An 8,348-nucleotide genomic window follows, 5' to 3' on the forward strand; every position below is an offset into this window, starting at 1 on the left:
TAATACCACTAACAGTTGACTGTGGAATATTTAGTAGTGAGGAAATTTCATGACTGGGCTTATTGCACAGGTGGCATCCTATTACGGTACCACGCTGGAGTTCACTGAGCTCCTGAGAGCGACCCATTCTTTCACAAATGTTTGTAGAAGTGGTCTGCATGCCTAGTTGCTTGATTATATACACCTGTAACCATGGAAGTGACTGTAACACCTGAATTCAATGATTTGGATGGGTGAATGAATACTTTTGGCAATATAATGTATGCTGCATATAAGAAACACGTGAAATAACATAGATTTTTGGCTTTTTGTGCTGCTTCAGTTTCAGATTGCTTGTATTGTCCATGCTGACTCATACACTGTCTTGACATATCGGGCCATGCAACACCTGTGTTATCCATTATAAGGAAACATCTGCTGTGAAAAAAGGGCTGTTGCTCAATATGGACCAAGAGCAATATTGCTAACAGTATACATCATTACATTTAATTACACATGCAGTTCAGTAATACTTTACTATGACTGATCAAATAATAAAAAAAAAAAATTGTTTCAAAAAGTTCATTTTAAACTGTTGAACTGGGGCACATCTTATTACATTTGTTTCAAAGCAAATGAATGTTTAATTCCTGCAAATAGAGACAGTGTTCCCCAGCTACAGTACATGCTTCACCAGCAGGTTTTATGAACATGTCGTTGTGAGGAGTGTCAACAGAAGTGTGATCACAGAGCAGTAAGAGGTGCATTTGTGTCATCAGGTTAACTGCAAGTCCAAGGTCATTTGCATTTATGGCCCTCCTTAATCTCACCCAACCTGTTGTTCCTGGCAGTGATGCCTGTGGTGGCTATGTGGTGTTCATGACAGATGGGTGGGGGGGTTGTTACCAGCATTGCAAAAAGTGGCAGTGCCAGTCATTCTCTGACCTTTGACTCTGAGCTCAAGGCATCTTTAAAAAAAAAAATAACAAAGCAAGCAGGGCACAGTGGATGACAAATTCATGGGAAACCAGTGTTAAACATAATGAGGTGATGGGTCACCATTTCCTGCCAGAACAGCCCTTTGCACCGACTCTGAAAGTCTGGAAATCTAATGGAAGAAGGAACACAAATCTTCCAGAAGCTTTTTTTTTCATTTTGGGTTTTGATGACGGTGTTGGAGAGTCCTGTCCAACAAGTCGCTTCAAAATCCTCCATGGGTGCTAAGATATATTGACTGTGAAGACCATAGCACACAGCATTGCCAAGATTTACATACTCATCAAATCAGTCAGTTAAACAGGTCAAATACCAATGTTCATTTTAACATCCAGTGCAGCTGTTTTAAAATTCACTTTTCCTGCACATGATCACTACAGTACAGTAGGGAAAAGATTGTGTTATGACAAATAAGCCACATTTAAGATCAGTAAACTAAACAGTTTGGTTAAAGGATAAGGTGGGTCATTTTCTACACTGAATATATGCTTGACTCTTTCTGGCTGATTACATTGTGCACACTGCCCAGTTGTATGTTTGCCTAGTCTGTGGAGCATATGATTAAGCCCTGTGTGTCCCATCCCCAGGTCATCATGATCATGAGCTCTTCCCACCTGTTTCCACCCAATATTCCACTTTTTCCAACTTGTTTTTGTGTACTGCAAAGACATCTTACTGGCATCCCAGTATTCTTGCCAGGTTTTATGCATATGTTGCTTGGTAATGGTTTTGACCTCAGCCTCACTTAACAGAATTTCTAAAGTTATTGTTGGTAATTTTAGCGATTGGCTAGCCAGTAATCCCACAGAATCTCTCACATGTGCAGTTGACTCTGAGTCGTGCTAACTTCAGGAAATGATGGTCGCTCTGAGACCTTGGGGCAACATAAGTGGGTCTGGAGTTTCATTACAAATAAACATGTCACCCAGTGCAGTAGTTCGTGTTTCACAGGTGTGTTGTTTAATGATTTTTGAACAACAATGGAGGTCTACGGGGCAGACAAAGAAGCTAATCCAGGACTGATGCACTGACGGACATTAAACGTGAGTAGAGGCTGTTCATTGTCGGTTTGTATTCTCTTTATGGAGATGGCTGAAAATACTATTAATATAAAAAATGACCAGCCTTGTCTTAATGTTTGGAAATAGTCCTGGTCTGGATTCATTCAGTAATTTCTTTAATGTCAAGCCGCTCCTTCTGTTTGTATTCACACATTACAAAATGGCTAAAGCTGCTGATGTGAAAAGAGCCAATGACCCTGAGAACAGTGCAACAACTTCAGTGCCTAGGTAACACAAGTTGTTCAGAACTATCACTATGAGGTAGATGTGAAAACAAAACAATCTTGCTGACAGATATTCTGGCAACTATTGAGGAGGCCACTTATATGACATGCTAAAAATTTTAGGGAACAATTTATGTTATACTGTCAGTGTAACTGTCTGTAAACCATCGGATATTATCTTTGTCAAGGGATTCTGAGTTACTTAGAGGAAAACAGCTCCCTCCTCTGGCAGCAGAGCCTCAAGGCTAAATGACAGGATCACCGATTTCTCACCGTGCTGAAAACATACGGATCACATGACAGATTGTAAACTGGACTCAGAGCAGGAGCAAAGTGCATCCACTTGAAGCATGCACGCCAGAGTAATACAGTGTCTTCCATCTTTGTTGAAATGAAGTAAATGGAAGCAAACAGTAACATGATGCAGCAGTTGATATTATACTATCAGTGACCTCACTTCTGTCCTATTCCTGTGAATTTGACTGGTTTGTAGAGGCAGAGGGTTACACATTGTAGCTTTAGTATCCAATGTCTCTGTCAAATAAATGAATACATTAATCTGTCCTTGTAGAGTAACTGTGTCTCTTTACCAACTTGAGGGGTGCTTGTGGTTATAAAAAGTGATTTAAAAAGAACCCAGTAGGCCTGGACCCTGTGCCAGCTACTACCTTCACAACTTAGATGGGAACCAGGAGTAGAACTAGGGCACAGAAGGAATTTGACCTAATTAATTAGAGCAACAAACAAAGTCTAGCTTTCCAGCTCGCAAGATGGAGCCGTAACAAAACACATGGCCGATGATTTCACCAGGAAAATCATTGACGAGCTTCAGGCACAGCGTTGGCACAGCTGTACAGTCATCAGATCCTTTACTAAAGTAAAAGTACAAAAAGCATTAACATCAAAATATAGCCTACTTAGAGTAACAAATGTAAAAGCACTCATTATGCAGAATAGCAAGTTTAACATTTCTGCATATTACAGGATTAAGATTAATGATGCATTACTGTGCACATCACATTTTATGTTGCAGCTGGTAAAGGTGGAGCAAACTGAATTACTGCTAGGTATCTTGTGAATTTCCCACCAGTGATTAATACAGTCTTATGATTCTAATGTTGTTTTATTCATCTGATTCTGAAAAGTAACTAGTAACTAAAGTTATCCAATACACACAGTGGCATGAAAAAGTTCAACAGTTGCCTGTAAAATGTAGTGAAGACTATAAAGTAGCAGAAAATGAAAATACCTAAGTAGAAATACCTCAAAATTGTACTTACTGTAAGTGCAGTACTTCAGTAAATGTACTTAGTTATATTACCAATACTTAAGATATATTACCATTGGTATTAATCCATGTGCTATTAGAGAAAACAACAGGTTCTTTGCTATTTTAGTTACTCACAGAAACCTACTTCAAATTCACAGACACATCAGCTCTACAGAAAACACAATGAGAGAGACATACATTTTACAGCAAGCATCCATCCTGCTAACACGTCCTTGAGTGAGACATGGCTGTTTTGTATCTGACTCGGTGCTATCACCTAAAGGTGGAGGGAGGAAATCGAAAAGAAATTCTCCTGTGGGGATCAATGAAAATCAATAAAGCACTACATTGCATTTTGCTCCTAAATCCAGCTTGGTGTGTAATCTGCTCATCAATCTGATGTGCTCTGAAGCTCTTCCCTCCACTGGGTGGCATGGTTTCACTGCAACATATAAAGAGAAGCTTTGAAACAGACTTCATGATTGATGCTGGCAGCTGGTGAATCCTGATGGCAGACAGTGATTCCCCATGGCTGATGCACACAGTCAGCCTGCGCTACCCGGACGATTATCATCAAACGGAGAGTGCAGATTGTAGAGGAAGCTGAGGTATCAGGAGAGAGGTGGCTTGGAGGCCATTTGTCACACTAGTTGTCAGGGGCCATAAAGGCCAATGGTGGGAGAGGCACAGTGGGGAAATAAGAACAAATGGGGCATGTGCAGATATGCCTGGGTGGGCTGTGGTGGTGTGTGTGGTTTCAGACTTTACCACTGTGTCACCATTGTTGTGGCTGAGGGATCTGTGTATTAGGCATTTGGCTACTGTTAGTGTCTGACTGCCACCAAAGTCAAATTCATATTTCAGCCAAATTTGAACCATAAATATGGACAGCCTGACAGCTCCCAGAAGTGAAGCCACCACAAGTCGATCACCGAGAAGGCTGATTTTCCAGTCTTACTGCATCTAAATGGAACACTATGGTCACTAGAAACTGCCTTTGTCATTCTGGATGTACTAGCCTTCAGGAATTCACAAAACCCTTTTACCAGTTTAATAGTGCTTTTTGCTGAGACACGTTGGCCTTTACAATTAAGTTGCTCCAAACACCACTGGACCTTTTGTTTTCCTTTTTGAGGCTAAAGGTGGCCAGACTTTCTCAGTCAGGGCCCCTCAGCTTAGGAACACTCTGCCTGATGACCTGAGACTTGCATAATCATGTATCTTTGCTAATTCCTGTATCCTTATTTTAATCTTATAATTTAACAGTTGTAGGGATTGTTCTCTGTACTTTATGGCATACATTTGTTTAATTTTTATTATGCTGACTGACTATCTGGAGTTTTCTATACTAGACACTTTGCAACTGAAAAGTGCTTTATAAATAATGCTTATTTATTTATATTTACTGCACTTCTGGTTAGATGCTAAACTGCATTTTGCTGCCTTGTGATGGCAATAAAGTTGAATCTAATCTAATCTACCCTTTTGTAAATCTGAATATTTTTGATAAAAATGTGTAAAAACTCTAGAGAACTCCATTTTGAACTCCAAAGTCGTTGCATCCTTTTCTGGGCAGTGTGAAAATAGATGAAATCATGCATGACTTTCAAGAAAATAGGAGTAATGTGCAGATGGTCTTCTCAATGATAAGGCTGATAATTTTTTAAATGCTCCTCAGTGGGTTAATGATTCTGAGCTTCTTGTGTACGTCTGACTTTTCAGAGTCAGGACGAAAATGTTCCCTTTGAACTGAATCCCAAAGCTGGCCAAATTGGTTTTCAGTACAATCAAGTTTCCTAGGCTTCAGGAAACCTGAGACACACTGTGGGGATTAGGCATGACCCCTTGAAACAAACATACTGTACTGTGTGCGCGCATGCACACACAGTACACTCTTGCTCTTTTTCTCCCAAGACACATAAAAACACACAACAGACTTCTATTGTGTGTCAGTGAGAGTTTAAAAAAACATTTGTCACTTTTGTTCCATGTTTCCCTAAAACAATGACATTCACATGCACACACGCACACACACACAGGCTTTTGTGCCAACAATGAGTTACATTCCCTCAAAACTTATTACTAGTGTACCAGACAGCGACACTGATAGTGACACTGACACTAACAGTACTGAGGAGAACACTGGAAATATTCCGGTTGAACATGCAGCCACTACCGCTGAGCCTGAAGATGACTGCATGCCCGGTCCATCCAGGAAGAGGTCAAGAGACCTCAGTCAAGTAGAAGTTGAGAGAAGCTACAAAAAGACAAGACAGTGTTATGAGCTTGCTGAACCTGAAGATGACTGCATGCCCGGTCCATCCAGGAAGAGGTCAAGAGAACTTGATCAAGTGGAAGATGAGAGAAGCAACAAAATGTCAAGACAGCGTTATGAGCTTGCTGATGATAGCTCTGAAGCGCTCACAGTCAGAACTGGCACAGATCTTGCTCACAGTAGCAGCAGTACTGAGCTGGCTGAAAGTGCAGGTGCTGCAAAGGAGACAGATGAAGCTGTCAACCAGCAGGAGGAGGAGGAGGAGGCAATCCCTCAGCCAAAAAAGAAAGCATCTAGGAAGAGGTCAAAGGGAAACAGTGAAGAGACAGTCAGGAGACGCAGCAAAAGATTCAGAGATTAAGATGAGACACTAGCAATGAAGACAGACGTCAGAGCAGGCTGACGTCTAAGTTCAAATCTGCCCAAATTTCTAAATTCAAGACCACCCAAATTTCTAGAGATAGACGGGTGACCTGTCCAGAGTGTCCCCCGCCTCTAACCCAGTGACAGCTGGGATTAGCTCCTGAATAGTAATAGGCGGTATAGATGATGGATGGATGGAAAAAATGAAAGGGCAGCACAGCGGCGCAGTGGTTAGCACTGTTGCCTCACAACAAGAAGGTTCCAGGTTTGTGCCCCAGCTGACCTGGTGCCTTTCTGTGCGGAGTTTGTATGTTCTCCCTGTGCCTGCGTGGGTTTTCCCCGGGTGCTCCGGTTTCCTCCCACATTCCAAAGACATGCAGGTTAGGCTGATTGGCGACTCTAAATTAGACACTTGGGTGGCAACTGATGATTCGCTGTGGCGACCCCTAACGGGAGCAGCCAAAAGTAGAAAAATAAGAAGGATGGATGAATTGAAGTAATACCTGACATTCTAACAAATAATTGGATAATGTATACATAGATCATTATCATAAACAATAATCTCTGAAACTGTTACATGGAATATATTTTAAAACCCCATGAACCATGTGTATGTAGACTGTTAGTACATCAAGTCACGCATCATGGCTGTAACTCTAAATATCTTATATCTACTGCTACCAGTCAGTTAGTTTAGCTTAGCATAAAAATTGGAAACAGGGAAACAGCAAGCCTGGCTCTGTCAAACACTAACCAAATGTGCCCTCTAAAGTTCACTAATTAACATATTATCTCATTTGGTTCTGTTACAAAAAACAAAGCTAAGCTAAGTGCCTGCTAACAGTAGCGTCATATTAACATACAGACATTAAACTGGTATCAATGTGCTTATCTCACACTTGACAAGAATGTGAATAAATTGTATATGTCAAAATATCAAAATTATTTTTAGTTTTAGAACAGTTACTAGATAGTGCTCGTTTATTTGCGCATACTGTATTTATTTATTTAATGATTTTTTTAGTTTTTTTTTTTTTTTTTATAACTGTCTCTTAACAACTTGAGTTGTGCTTGTGGTTATAAAAATCAGGTTTAAAAAGAGTCTAATGGGCCTGGACCCAGTGCCAGCTACTACCTTCACAGCTTAGATAGGAACCAGGAGTAGAACTAAGGCACACAAGAAATTTGACCTAACTAACTAGAGCTTAGATGCCTTAAACCAGAGGGACTCGTATGCAGATGTCATGAAGAATCACACTCACTGAGGTGGCCTCATTTGTGTGGTATAGTTTACCTGCGTTTGCAGGTTGACATAAAACTGGATGAAGGAAATCCAGGGTGTAAATTATAGTGGCTCACTGATGCACAAGTTGCTTTAAGATCATAAAAGAGAAAACATAAAAGACATTCATGAAAATCTGCTCAACCCAGAATCTCTGATTTCATGCATAGTGCAAGTTGTACCCACTGTGCAGAAAACAGCATCTGCTTTACAGTCCCATGGGATCCAGATGTGATCGTTACATGTATAACACAGAAAAGTGAACTATCAGATCTGCAATTCCCGCAGCAGGGTGGCAATATGAGTATGAAGGCCATCGCTCCACCAGAGGACTCGGCTCCAAGCTGCACTGTCAGCAATCATCCATCCTGCTAACATGCCCTTGAGCAAGAAACGGCTGCTCTGACCTGAAGGTGGAGGGAGGAAATTGAAAAGAGAATTCTCCAGCAGAGATCAATAAAAATCAATAAAGCACTACATCACCATTTGCTCCTAAATCGAACAACACTGACTATTAGATCAATCCAATCAACTCCTCAGCTGAAACAGAACGAGCAGAGGAGAGGCAGAAGCTGCAGAGAGCAAATGGGTGCGCTGCAACTTTGACCTCACCAGTGGTCAGTGCTTCAGCCGTCGCCAGATGCAGGACGGTGTCATCGCTCACTGGCCAGTCAGGAAGCTCAGCCTTAATGTTCTTCAGACCACCGACTTCTTTCAGCTCCTGCCAGGACAGAAAAGACGAGAAAATACATCAGCAGCTCAGTAATGATTCAGTAAAAATAACAGGGTGTCTACAGAGTTTAACAAATTAAATTTAAGACTTTTTAAAACCTTTTTAAGACCAACTTATATGAAATTTAAGACCAAGCTGCCAATGAAAAAATAAATAAATAAATTA

General features: G+C 40.8%; 1 protein-coding gene across 2 annotated transcripts in view; it reads right to left on the minus strand.

Annotated features, from left to right (window-relative positions):
* Positions 1–6,549: 6,549 nt before the first annotated feature.
* LOC109963032 (uncharacterized) overlaps positions 6,550–8,348 on the minus strand; it is a 10,860-nt gene continuing 9,061 nt past the window's right edge. The window contains exons 4-5 of one of the 2 annotated variants that reach the window (XR_002275352.1): positions 7,963–8,171; positions 6,550–7,857 (exon numbers count right to left, since the gene is read on the minus strand). The gene's annotated coding sequence lies outside the window, so the exon portion shown is untranslated. The other variant, XR_002275351.1, reaches the window with a different exon arrangement.

The sequence above is a fragment of the Monopterus albus genome, unplaced genomic scaffold (genome assembly GCF_001952655.1).
Source record: "Monopterus albus unplaced genomic scaffold, M_albus_1.0 scaffold69.1, whole genome shotgun sequence".
Taxonomy (NCBI): Eukaryota; Metazoa; Chordata; class Actinopteri; order Synbranchiformes; family Synbranchidae; genus Monopterus; species Monopterus albus.